This window comes from Malus sylvestris, chromosome 16 (assembly GCF_916048215.2).
Source record: "Malus sylvestris chromosome 16, drMalSylv7.2, whole genome shotgun sequence".
NCBI lineage: Eukaryota > Viridiplantae > Streptophyta > Magnoliopsida > Rosales > Rosaceae > Malus > Malus sylvestris.
The window spans coordinates 18,470,877-18,485,753 of record NC_062275.1 but is presented as its reverse complement, the minus strand read 5'-3'; the positions used below and the strand labels follow the sequence as shown (position 1 = coordinate 18,485,753).

General features: G+C 36.9%; 1 long non-coding RNA gene across 1 annotated transcript; it reads left to right on the top strand.

Moving 5' to 3' along the window:
- The first annotated feature begins 8,933 nt into the window (after positions 1–8,933).
- LOC126609017 (uncharacterized) lies at positions 8,934–9,842 on the top strand. The gene is made up of 3 exons (XR_007618072.1): positions 8,934–9,045; positions 9,308–9,518; positions 9,656–9,842. It is a non-coding gene; the product is annotated as an uncharacterized LOC126609017 (long non-coding RNA).
- The last annotated feature ends 5,035 nt before the right edge of the window (positions 9,843–14,877 follow it).

Sequence of the window (14,877 nt, the reverse complement as noted above, 5' to 3'; positions counted from 1 at the left end):
TTTGACAAAACTTCCAAATGAAACTACAAGCATCGCGAATGAGAAAGTTACGCATACTCATTCCTTGGACAAGCTTTTGGAATGGTAGACTTTGGCAGTGACTCAGTGTAGATGTTGGCAAGGTTGTTTGGGATTGGACTGCTTGACTTCAATATTCTGATGTTCATGCTGATGTAGACACAATATGCTTGGTGTTGACTTGTTGGATGTATCATGATCTGGTCGATACATACAGCATTGTATTCATGGATCGTTGTTGGGACTCAATGATGGGTGAAAAACGCAGGAATTTTGAATATGCTCAATAAGAGTTCTCGACCATATCTCTGACATTCTAAGACATAGTGAGTCTTGGAACGATTCCAAGGTTTCACAACAAAAGGTCTATCTAGTTGAACTCTAAGATATTGCGGTGTTCCTTTATGGTAAAGACTTAACCATTCGGGAACGTACGTTGTGCGGTCAGATAGATGGTCTGATTCAGCTAATCCCACAAGGTAGGCATCATTCCGAAGGTCAAGGGGGTGTGATCTATTCTGAAATGCATAGGGATAAATAAGCCCAAATCCGTAGTAACGAAAAAATGTCTTTAACATCAAATTTGGTGGTGGCGTGTAGGAGCAGTGGTACTTTATGCCAAAAGATTATCAGCACATAAGATGTCTGATCTAGTGCATTTAAGCTAAGTACAACAAACGCCAATGGTACTTATATATGGCTGCCTTACGTTCCAATTTGGAACCTTATGCTCCATACCCTCCGTAAAGGTCTCATTTGCATCTAGAATACAAATGATCAGGGTATTACTTAGACGTAACACCTCCTGGGTCTAGTTTGAGAGGTGGACCAGAATACTATCACAACTAGCTCGAAACTTCAAGTCAAGGTAATGTCGAGTTTTCCCAAGATCATTCATCTTAAAGTCCGACTTAAGATATGAGTCAGTTTTCTCAACTCTAGCAATTTCGAATTTTGTACACGCAGGGGCATATATCCTAAACTGATCAAATATTCACTTAAACAGGTATACCACATTCACCCGGATAGTTCTACATCCACAAAGTGAAGGCCTCTTGAGAACCAGAAGATGTTCTTGTGGTCTAGAACTATTTGAATCAGTACATGTAAGTTCTTTGGAAAACTCCATGTAGGTTCGTATCACGATCCCAGAGATACTACAACCACGTTTGTAATGCTGCAATCAATCACATGGCGTATGTGAGAAACCTTGCGCCACAAGGCATCATATCGCACTATTTCATTCAACTCATTCGTCATAAATTGATTCTTTTAGTTGACCAATCAGTTCTACATTGACACTAATCAACGGAACACGGTTCATTATTGTCGCTTTTCATTTACATCGGTACTTACCATATAAATAAAACATCATCTATGATACTCTCATTCCAATTCCATATCTCATCCAAACTAGTATACTGGACCAAGAACTTCAGGTCTCAGGAGTAATTCGGATTTAATCTCAAGAGATGAAAGGTTTGAGACAACGATCGAGGGGCATATTTGTTCATGCCATATTCCTTCATTTTTAGGGAAATGAATCCTCGAACCGAGTGATCTGCCATGCTTCTGGTGTAGGATAGATTGATTGGCTAGCCGCCAATGTACGAGGGTCGGCCACAATTGTGGCGTTCCTGCTTTTGGGACGAAGGTTCGTCGTACATTTGGTACATATCTTTATAGGCACATTTGTAGTTGGTATATGTGATCTCGTCACTTTTACTAGACCAGAGGAAGTGTTTGGTTATACTCTGACGATCTAGATTAGGATCGATATGAGACATAGTGGACATCCACGATAATTCGCGTCATTCTTTTAGAAATATTGACATTCTTATCTCCCCCTAATGATGGGAAGATTGTCTCATAAAAGTGACAATCTGCAAAATGAGCTGTAAATAGATCACCTGTCGAAGGTTCTTAATAGCGAATATTAGAAGGAGAATCATAACCAACATAGATTTCCATCCTTCCTTGAGGACCCCTTTTTTTATTTTGTACATAAGGGCAGTGCAAATGGCATATAGCCCGCACAACCAAAGACGCGCAAATGCGATATGTCAGGTTCGTATCTGGTAACCAATTAACACACGTTTTATAAGGTTGGGTTATGACTGGCCTCAGGCAGACCAACATGGTTGCTTGCAATATTACATGGCCCTAAGTAAAGATCGGGAACTTTGGTACGTATGGCCAATCGATCGTGCAATCATTTGAAGGCGTTTAATGAATGCTTCTATTGGGTTGTTGTGGGTATGAACATGGGGTACTAGATGTTCAACTTCAAAACCCAACCGACATGCAATATCCATCGAAAGTTTTTCGATGTAAATTCTCCAACTTATCTAATTAAATAAATTTGATCAGATAATTAGGGTCGTGAGCCCTGAGCTTATTAATCTGAGCTACCAGTGTGGAGAATGCATCTTGTGGACAACAACCACACATGTAGAATCATCAACCTATACTATAAAGTATCTAAATAGTTCGCATAATGGTTGAATTAGTCCACAAATGTCCGCTTTTGAATCCTTTGTAGAAAAGATGGAGGGTGCTAAGGTATGATACGTGTCCAGGCATGATGTCTTTACTTCTGGTAAAAGAATGCCCAAAATGGCGCATCACGGATTATCCTAGATATCCCAAACGTATATCCATAGCGAAAATTCCTTTGGAATCGCAGGCTTCTGGCCGACCACTTAGTGGCTTGAATGGGTGTAATCCACTCGTTAAATGTTCCATCTTCTCTAGAATATGCATTTGGCTATATTCATAGGAAGTGCAATATGGTAATATGCTAAGGAATTTCACTTCGTTTTCTAGATTGGTTTCAATATGGTAATAATACTCTCGAATATCCTTAAAGTTAAAAAAGGACATTCTTTCGGAATGAATGAGTATAAGGCGTCCTTATGGTACAATTAGTACCATTGGACAATATAGGGCAATGCCATACCCCACAATCAGGTTGGATAAGCCTGAAAGGTTGTCAGGGTATGATTAGATATAAAGTTAGCATAGAACCAGACATCTAACTTCCCCACAAAACATACCTAAGCATGAGTTAATTGTAGTCACATGTGGTAATTTTCGTTAATTAACTCTTATTTGAGAATAATAGTGACATCCAAACACCAATCTTAAATCCAAGAATAAAATAAATTATTCACAAAAATAAACCAAAAAGACAAGGGGTTCGGCTAATAGGTCTTCCATGTCAAATTTTGCTCTTCCAAGTGTGTTAGATGGAGCAAAATTAGTCCCACAAATTGACTACGGGAATGGTACTCCTCAACAACATTGGTAGAGGCACATACAAGTGCATAACCAATGATCAATTTCGTCAAAACAGAGTTAGATTATGTAAGGTTAAGGTTCGGGAATATTATCCTTTATTCTTGCAGTTTTTAGGTGCCAAGGATCATTCTTCGGGTGTGATACTACCTTTAGGCAGGCCTGATTCTACCATATGTTGTAAAAAAAAAAACTCAAAAAATGGATTGTGAGAGAGAGACGGACCAAAATTTGGGTTCGGTAGGCCTCTGCCGAAGCAGAGCATTATTGTTTTATGCATCCCTGCCGAAGCAGGGCATCACCATTCGTTAGACTCTAGCCGAAGCAGGGCATCACCATTCGGTAGACTCCAGCCGAAACAGGTTTATACCGTTTGGTAGCTTCCAGCTGAATTGCTGGGGTACCTTTCTTTCACAAGTGTAGTAGTAATCAAATCCAAGAATTTGGTAGACTTGTACTCTCTATACTACTACTTCAGGAGCAATTTAGATACAAAAGGATGAGAAAGATTTTCTTTGAGTCAAAATTCGATCGGATATAAACTTTAGAATTGTACCTATTCATGGACGTAAAGGTTTCAATCATGTTTTACTTCAGGCAAAAATTCATCTTTGCATGATTTGAAACTCTCCATAGCGAGTCAAAGAGCCATGGAGTCTTCGGCAGTTAGGTATTTCCATTTGATTATGCTTCAGGCATAAGTCTTCGAGTGAAGAACTAGCTACAATGATTTCGCAACTAGTCATAGCCAAGCGAGGTGTCATGTCTTATATCCATATAAAGTAGTTTCTTATTCGAAACTTCCAAATTAGTGAATTCGAACTTGTTAAGGTTCGACAATAAGCTGAATGGCAGCAACAAGAATGCGATTGGTGTTTTAGGAAATAAAATTTCCATAAACATCAAAATTAGAAAATTCAGGTTCTAAGACAAGGTTTGGTTTAAGTGGATTTAAGCATGGAGGACTTCGGATCTCAACATGAGTGTTGCTCGTTAAGAAACTTTAGGTTTCGATGAAGCTTTTCTGAAACTTCGGGTTCAGAAGTATGAACTTTAAGTTCATAATACCTGCAAACAAGCGCAATATATACAATACAAAATATATAAGGCAAAAAGAAAACAAATATATTGATAGTGGGTAGCTTTGGGACCCTTTGTGTGAAAGTTTAGGGAAATGGCCCTAATATATATATATATATATGGAGCTTCGGGTCTAAAAATATTATTTTTAGTTGACTGGGCTGTGGGCCGGCAAGAAAAATTGGGTTAACAAAACCCAGGCCTAAATATGGGCTAATAAATAAAAAGTGAAAACCAAATCCCGATTTATAGGGTTTAGGGTTTCATATGGGCTAAGTAAATAGGCCTAAAAGAAAAAACATTTTTTTTTTCACAAATTGGACTGCAGGTCTAACTAGAAAAAAAAAACAGTTTGAAAGCCCAAAACTGGGGCCTTTAGTTTCTAGACTCAAGCAACAAAGGCTGCTGATTTGTAGGCCAAAAATATGGCTTCAAGTTGAGTGTGGGCCGAGAGCAATACAGGCCCAAGGTTGTTGGGGTGTGAGATCTGAGCCCATCTACGATGGGTGAGGGGTTTCGTCAGGAAACAATGAAGGCCAACGACGTCATAGGGGATGGCGGCGAGCATGGATCACAGAGGTTGAAGCCATTGCCGTGGAATCTAAAAAAAAAAATGAGACGGCTTGGAAGGCTCTAGGAATCGCAATGGGTGTCTTAAAAAAGTTCAGTGAAATGTTTCTTCGTCGTTGAGATCGACGGTGGTGGACAACTTCAGGCATCACCATTGTCCTGCAATCACCAAGATTTGGTGATAAGTGCGGCTGCAGGCGCAGTCCTCGATTCCGTCAAGGTGCAGAGGGCTAGAGGAAGAAGACATAGTAAATGACGTCGTTCTTGCTGGGGCCAGGAGCTATGTGGCTCAACTAGGCTTGGCACGGTCGTGGGTTGCAAGCTATGATTTTGACATAGGCCAGTGCGAGCTTGGTGCTCAAGCACTGGGCTCCCACAGATTAGGCGCAAACAGAAACATATATATATATATATATATATATATATATATATATATATATATATATATATATCCATATCCATGTTTCCAAGCCCTAGTCGAGTTCTAGGGTTTCAACATCCCTTTTTTTCTTTTTTTTTCTTTATTCACACATATTTAATTCACATAATAGCTATATTATGGATATAATGCACAAACAATTGTTGTAGAATCTAAATTTCGTAAAACGTAAAGTTGGGTCATGCATTATGGTGAAGGTTCATGCAATCAGGGCTAAAAAAATATCGAGATAAAAACCGTTGTTTTAGAAGAACTTGGACTGTGTGATGAATATTGTGAATGGGTTTGTAGGAGTTCTTTCTTCAATTTTAGCTTTCATCTTCAAGCTTGTATCACGTTCAACAAAAGAAGAAAAATAAATTGAATCAATAAAAGTATATGAATTCAATAACATCAAAATTGAATCAATTAAAAATAATTGAAATGTAATACTCCCCTGATTAAAGATGAATAAATTCCCTTTAGCACAGCGTGAACAGCATGTTGATAACGTGTTATGGCCTATATTTAATAGAGAGGTGCGGCAAAGCGAAAAGAGAAAGATGGAGAATAGTAATAAGCATGAGGAGAGAAACTTGCTCTCCAAATAATACAAAGTATATTAGGAAAGATCTTCTAGATTCTAAAGGTTCCTATTCTATCTCTACTTAGGATTTACACAATCACATATTGATAAGAACATATGTCACAACAGTATATCCATTTTACATACTTATATATGTTTAGATACTATATGTGGAGGCAAAAATAATCCCAAAAATCATAAAGGTGACACATGGATTTTTGGACAAGAAAGACGAGTTTACCCTCGTTAAATGATCAAGGCACACCTGAATTCCCACGTGCATGCAACGGTCAATAAAGGCTTAAGATACCCTCACTACTACAAAAAGGACTTATAGTGTCAGTGGGTGGTGTCGGTTTAATATAATGTAGTGACACATAAGAGAGTTGCGACACTAATTAAACATGACGTCGAATTTAGTGTCGCTCATAAGCATCATAAAATGTCTACGTCGCTTTTAAACTGATGTAAACATTTAATGTCGCTTATAACCGACATATAATTTAATAATTTTAAATACTGGCGTCACTTTAAACAAAACAGTGTCTCTTTTAAGCGACATAAAGTATTGGTGTCGCTTCTAGGCGACACTAATTACTTTAATAATTTTATAACAGTAAAAAAATACTATAATAATTATATATATTAATTTAACAATTGTATACCCCTAAAAATTATAATAATTATATATATATATTAAATTAAATACTAAAAATTGGTGGCCATTGGATCGGCTTAAATATACATATCCTTCAATTTCTTAATTGTTATACATACAAAATAAATAAATTTAAATATACTTAATAAATATATATATATATATACACACACCATTGAACTTGATGGGATACGAATTCTACGAAACTAATTTCAACGATCAAACCGTCAAACTTGTTTGTATATGCTTTGAGATTACATCAGTAAAAACTCGCAAAAAAAAAATTCAGAGTTCAAGTAACGGGACAAAACTTTTCGACGGTTATAAACGAAAAATCTCGATTTAACGGTTATTTTAACTCTAATTTTGATGATTTTTTACAGCTACACTCCTTGACCCTATATGAATATAATGAATTAACTCGATCTTCAATTTCAAATATTTACACAAGTGGATACCAATAAATCTTATGTTATACTTAATAAAAGTATGAATAAACTCTTAAGTGTTAGTGAATCTATTGTTTTGATGGGATACGCATTCTATGAAACTAGTTTCAACGATCCAACTGTCAAACATATTTGTATATACTTCAAGATCGCATACGCCAAAAATTACGAAAAACAAACATTTAGAGATCAAGTAACAGGATAAAACTTTTCGACGGTTATCAACGAAAAATCATGATTTAACAGTTATTTTAACTCCGATTTTGATGATTTTTTTACAGCTACACTCCTTGACCATATATGAATACAGTGAATTAACTCGATCTTCAATTTCAAATATTTACACTAGTGGATACCAATAAATCTTATGTTATACTTAATGAAAGTATGAATAAACTCTTAAGTGTTAGTGAATCTATTGTTTTAATGGGATACGCATTCTACGAAACTAGTTTCAACGATACAACCGTCAAACATATTTGTATATACTTCAAGATCGCATACGCCAAAAATTACAAAAAATAAACATTCAGAGATCAGGTAACGAGATAAAACTTTTCGACGGTTATCAACGAAAAATCATGATTTAACGGTTATTTTAACTCCGATTTTTTACAGCTACACTCCTTTACCGTATATGAATACAATGAATTAACTCAATCTTCAATTTCAAATATTTAAACAAGTGGATACCAATAAATCTTATGTTATACTTAATGAAAGTATAAATAAACTCTAAGTGTTAGTGAATCTATCGTTTTGATGGGATACGCATTCTACGAAACTAATTTAAACTATCCAACTGTCAAACTTGTTTGTATATGCTTTGAGATCACATACGCCAAAAATCACAAAAAACAAACATTCAGAGATCAAGTAACAGGAAAAAACTTTTCGACGGTTATAAACGAAAAATCCTGATTTAACGGTTATTTTAACTCTGATTTTGATGAGTTTTTACAACTACACTCCTTGACCTTATATGAATACAATGATTGAACTCGATCTTCAATTTAAAATATTTACACTAGTGGATACCATAAATCTTATGTTATACTTAATGAAAGTATAAATAAACTCAGTGTTAGTTAATCTATCGTTTTGATGGGATACGCATTCTACGAAACTAATTTCAACGATCCAACCGTCAAACTTATTTTAATTTGTTTTTGTTGTTGTTTTGATAACTTTGATAGCTTTTTGTATATTTATTCGAATTAATTAATTTTGTCACTTGAATTGTTATGAAAAAATGGAAATGAGTAATATTTATAAGCATTTATGTTAAATTAACAATATTAAATATAACATAAACTTATAATATTTAGTAATATAAGAATATATTATGTTAAATTAATTTGTTTTGCACTCTAGATATTCAAAATAAACTAGGTGGGAACTTTCCCGCTTGTTAGTAGTTGTGTCGGTTTAAACCGACACCAAGTGAAACTAAACCGACTCAAAGACCACCTCATTAAAGCTTGTCAGACCATGGTGTCGGTTTTAACCGACACCAAGGTTTATTAAAGCGACGCCTTATTAATTTCAAAAAACTATGTCAGAAGTAGTTGATTGATTTAATGCGTGTCAGTGGTGGTGTCGGTTTAAACCGACACCAAGTGCAACTAAACCGACGCCAGTTTTTGTTCAATAAAGTTTGTCAGAAAGTGGTGGATAATGAATGCCAGAAGTTGGTGGCGGTTTAAACTGACACCAACTCTCACTTATTACGACACCAGGGGTTTTTAATGCGACTTAAGGGTCCTTAATGTCGGTTTCAACCGACGCTAATTCTGCATATATTTAAACCTCTTATTCCCCCATTTCGCCGTGCATTCATTTGAGTTTCACTTTCAACCTCCATTTCCTCTCCCTTCTCAGTTTTTAGGTTATTACTTCTTGAAGATTGTTTTGCTATGGATCATTTTGAGGATGAACATGCTGAACTCCAATTCGAAGAGGAAGAAAGGTTGTCCATTTTTATTTTATTCTTTTGGAAACGTGGTACTTTTTTATTTTATTATGGTTCTTAGTTTCAGTTTTGGTTTTGTAGTCTAAATATTATGATGCCCAAATTGATAATTGTTTTTTGGTTTTTAGTTTCATTTTATGATTTTTTATTTTATTATTGTTTTTTAGTTTTAGTTTTTGGTTTTTTAGTTTCAGTTTTTCAGTGTTTGGTTTTTAGTTTTAGTTTTTGGTTTTTAATTGTTTTTTTCTTTGTTTATAAGGAACAACTCAACGGGGACGGGGACCCTCAATACCCAACTGGAAGGAACAACTTTGTTCCTTTGATGCGTCTGGAAAATGAATTAGTTAAAATTCTAGTGCTTTTTCAAGACATGTAGCGACAGAGGTTAGGGATTATAGAAATATTCCGTTAGTGAGAGATTGGCGTATGATCGAGAAGATCTCAGGGAAGCTTTCTGGAATAGAATAAAGGTACAGTTTTTTTTTGGCAAACAAAGGTATAAATATTTTGTTACTTAAAGAGAGTATAATATGTCAATGTTTATATCATTGTTATTAAATTTTATTATATATAGTTGAATTCTTATTTTAAAATTTTTTATTGCAAGGCAACTGTGGAGGAATGTATTCAAAGTATGATTGAGTCTGGACAAGAAGATAGTGATGAGCTCAGGACCCGAGTTTATGTGGAGACGATAGTTTATATTTCTTTTTTTTGTATGTCGTATATTTGTAATGTCGGATTTCTTCATTGTTATGACGAATGAGTTTTTATATATTATGTGAAATATAAAATGTTTGTTATGAGTTTTTGTATGTTATGTGAAATTATTTTGATATAAATTTTTGTAATTAATATTCATTAAAAAATAAAGAAGTTTTTTTATTTTTTTATTTTTTATTTTTAGTTAACGTCGGTTTTGAGCGCCATCATGCCAACTGTTAATGTAGATGATGTCGGTTTAGACCGACTGTAGGTGTGATTTTTTAATTTTTTATTTTTACTTAACGTCGGTTTTGAGCGCCATCATGTCAACTATTAATGTTGCTCTTATGTCGCTTTTAAGCGACGCTATTGTTTATTTTTATTTTATATTACTTTACTTCTTGGTGGCGGATTAAGGGGAATAAGCGACGTCATTGCCCATTTGTGACGGTGGTATTGGTGTCGGTTGCTAAAACCGACATTGCATTATTTAATGTCGGTTTTTAACCAAATATCCGACGTTAACATGTGTTTCTTGTTGGTTTTAAAAAGCCAGTAATATCCTCTTTTGTAGTAGTGCCTCCATCCATGGAAGAGTCAAAGGTGATATTTCATACCCAAACACATAAGATTAAGATGACCCTCCAAAGTAAAGGACTTAATTCCTGATAAAAAGCCAAACGCTTCGCCAATTGACATTTGAGAAATTCTACGCACAATATAATGAACATGATGATACTCTTTGACAATGAACATCACCAACTCTAAATACGAATTGATAACAGACTAACTAGCATCCATACTACATGAATTTAGTGCACAACACCGCTAGTGAAGCTACTAGAAACATGAAAGTGGTCCCAAAAAGAGCTCATAACACACGAGCACAAAATTGAAATTTTCACTAGGAGTGACTTACAAAGAACCTCCGCAAGAAGACACTTATTGACACAAATATAAAATGAAAAATATATATGCAACAATCTACGAGAAGAGTAAGGAGGAAGGAGGAAGGTTAGGAGGAGAGAGACAGCGGTTGCACCGGCTCCAAGCTAGAAGAAGATGTCAGTGGTTATGGATTGTATATATCTAGAATTTTAGAAAGAGGAAAGATGGAGCAACAATGAAAATTCCTAAATGCGTGTTTGTTGCATCGGACTATCTCAGATCGAACTAACTTCATGGATTATGTTAGATTGGCTTAGAATAGACTAGGCTAGATTGACTTAGTTAAATGTTTGGTGCAATGTCGGACTAAGAAGCATGATAATGAAAATAGTATTGCCCTTATTATGGTGGTTGCCCGGACAAGGACTAAATTATTGTTCTGTTTTAATTTCTTTTCTATTAAAGATACCAAACTTAATATTATTTGATGAGAATGAGACTCAATCAAAAGTAAAAATCAAATTTCTTGCCAACGAAAAAAATCCATGATTCAAGAGTAGGATAATAACAAATAACACAATATTCTGCAACATACATACAATAGCTACAATATACACTAGCTACATTACATCTGCAATATACTTGCAATAGCTAGCTACAATATTATCATTCAAAAGTCGATCCCCATGATTCACGAAAAGATAGTTAACATTAGCCAAAATATTTCATAGTGCAAGGCTAGGTTGGAATCCATGACTTAATGTTGAACAATTAACAAAATACAATCCATATCAAAAGACACCGCATAATATAATTTTTGGAACCAAATTTGCACACTGCCCTAGAAGATGTAGATGCTAAAATCCGTTTACATGTAAAAGAACAAACAGACGTAAGCAAGCCAAAGGCTGGGGCATGCCGGGCAAATCTTCTTTGACGGTCAAGTTAGTAAGTAATATTAAAACTCAATCAGTGAGCAAGAGAATAAGTATGCAGAGATTGTGTTACTAGAGGTGAAGCCTAGAACGGTGTATTTGTACCAGTCGAGGAGAAGTCTTTTTAGAATAGTAGAATCCTTATAAACTGGGATAATCCTAGAGAATATCTAGGAAGTTGATATTGCATCCTCTTAAGAGTGTGATTATTTGCGATGCACACTAACTCTTAAATGGTAAGGACTCAAGATTATAGGAAACCTGTTGATTCCTTACTGGATTACATCCTCGAATCTTGAGGAACAAACATGGTTTATCTCAGGGAAGTCGTCGAACTTCGCCCGCTGATTCCGGAATAGGATGATGGTGGCATCGTTGATCCATTTAGTCCACTTTGCAATGGAGGTTGTTAAGTTCATGACCGGATTTTTAAGGTAAGTGCATTCCGATCCACCTCACTTTGGCCTTGGAAAAAATCATGGTCCCATAATAATCATCCACGTGCTTTGTCGCTTAGAAGCTTTTGGTCGAACACTTTTTTGAGTTTGACATCTAATTACTTGAACACTCCCACATTTTGTGTTTTTTCTAAAATAAGACTCAATTGATTAATTTGATCCACATGAGAAAGACCTATTGCTTTAAGTTCTTTAGCTATGTCACTGTGATCTGCACCTAGAATTATAGCTTATGTTAGCATTTGCATCACTTTTCCACTTTCAACATAAAGATCTTTCAGTCCATTGATAATTACCTCGGTTCCATCACTTGAACTTCTCGTAGTTATTTTCCTCCTTCTTTGACTACTTGCTAATTGGTGGCTTTGTTGGCTTTGCTGGTGTACTAAAGAAACATTTTGAGCTCCAATATCACTTGCATCAACCACATTATGGCTTTGCTCCTCCATCATTTCAGCAGGGATTCGGCTACATTACCCCTACCACGATCCTTTCCATATATATATATATATATTGTTTATACCATATTTAGGGCTTCCGTATTTAGATCTCGTATAAATACTCGGGGGACTTAAAGTGTAATTATGTAATAAAAGAAGGGCCAAATATGTAATAAGTGAGGAGCCTTTATTCTATAAAAGGACTCCTCACTCTCCTCATTGGGGAGGCCAATTTCTTAGGCTATGGATGGGCTCTTTCACCCTCAGAAGCTCTCTCCATCTCTCTCCCTCACAAACATAGAAATACAAATATCAGTGTGGACGTAGCCCAAACATTAGGGTGAACCACGATACATCTTGTGTTATTTACTGTCTTGTAGATTCATGGTCAGATTTACGTTGTTCCAAGATCCCTCCGGTTTTGTGCATCAACATTTGGCGCCGTCTGTGGGAATCGACATTAAAAGCTATGTCGGTTCTTTTTCAATTTTTCACCTCCACCGTGAATCTGCAGAAACTGAAGAACCAAACACCTGCACAATCACTGCAAAACCTATGCCATGCTCTGCAAGGTGACTCCGCCCGATGTCGAAAAGCTCACCTGCAAGACCTGCGTGACTCCCTGGCACGCTGCATGCCTTTGGGCCAAGCCCGAGTCCTTGGCACGTTGCCTGCCTTTTGGCCAGGCCCGTTGAGAAACTTGAATGGGTTCAAATTCAGTATGGAAAAAGGCTTTTTAAGTAAGATTCACAAAGCTAATGATCCATCCCTCATCTGAAGAAGAGAAACTCAAGAAAGCTAATGACCATCCTTCCCCTGGAAAAGGCTCCCAACCCAGATTCTCAACGATGACGTCTTCCGACAGCCGGGAACCAACTGGCTCAGAACCGGAGTTTTTTCTGCACAGCCGGATTGCCCTGCTCCACAGAGTCGTCCCCTTCGCCACCGTCACCAGAACTCGGTCTGTCGCACCTGATGAAGCGCCTCTGCGAGCTTCGTCGAGTAGATCTGTTACTCCGTCTCTGATCTCTATCGAACTTCGGTTGTTGAGCTTCGGTTCCGATCTTCTTCCACGACTCCGTCTCCATCATCTCTCTCTACTTTATATCTCTAGAGCTCCGATCCTCTTGGGCCATGGCTACACTCCCTAACCTGCTCTCTCTCTAGGTTGTAGTTAGAGAGAGAATCAACACTGGTCATTTTTCGGTGATTATTTCCCTTTACTCATCTCTGTCATTGACTATTTCCTCGAAAATGGGTTGATGTTTTACTTCTAAAGTCACCCACATAATTTGATTTTCCTTCTGATTTCTGAAAAATCTCAACTGGGTTCTGACACCAACCTCATTTTCCCATCTGGATGAGGGGTTTGGAGTGCGAGTAGGGAGAGTAGAAGGGAAAGTCTTGGGCACTGCTCCTAATCCCGACCTCGCTCTCTCCAGTTAACTACCAGTCAAGTCACTGCTCCATCTGTTGGGTCCACCCCTCGGTGACTGCTCCAAATATACCACAGATTTCGCTACCTCAAGTGGCGGTCGTGGGAAGCCAAAGCAGCAGGAAATCGAGCGTCCTCGAAGCCCTTGTTAACCGTGACTTCCTGCCCCGTGGCCCTGACATTTGCACTCATGTTACAAATATTCACCCACCTGATCTTTCTAGCCCCTTATTTGTCTCTTCACGTATTGGCGCCCAGTCAGCTGGCGGTGCCCAGTCAGCAGGCAGTGCCTTATCTGTCTCTTTATCCTGATTTTTGTTTTCATAAGTTGTTTCTGCTTTCTCTGTCTCTCTCTCAATATCGATTTCCATTCTCAAAGGCTGAGCCAAGTGTTATAAACTTGGCTTATTTAAGATTCAGTGGACCCAACAGATTTCTGGGTTTGTGAGTTGAAGCCATTCAGGTAAAGTCGTGTAGGTCCAGGTCAATCAGGTTGATGAACTTTGAAGGAAGGGAATCTCAACAACAAGAAAGAGTAATCAATCGAGAAAGAAATGGGTAGGAGTAGGAAGGCGCTGGGGACGATAGAAGAGTTCTTTAGGAGGAGGGATTTCGCCGTTGGTTGCGCTTTCGCAGATCTGGAATGATAAAAAATAGAAAGCAGAAAAACAAAAGCAATCAAGTAAGCTGCGGCACAAAAGAAAAAGAGAGAGACGCAGTGAAAAACCAGGCAGAAGATAAGCTGTCTTACAACAATTCCATTATTATTCCGCTTTGGCGTTGTCTGGCATCTGCCAAAAGAGAAAAGATAATGAAATGGAATGGGAAAAGCAAAAGCAAAGCAGAAAAACAAAAACAAGAAATAAACACCCACACTGCAAAAGCAAGGAATAAACACCCTACCAGAATGATATGATTTACTTTTCTTATCTTTGAATGATGTAATTTATTTTTCTTATCTTTCGGAG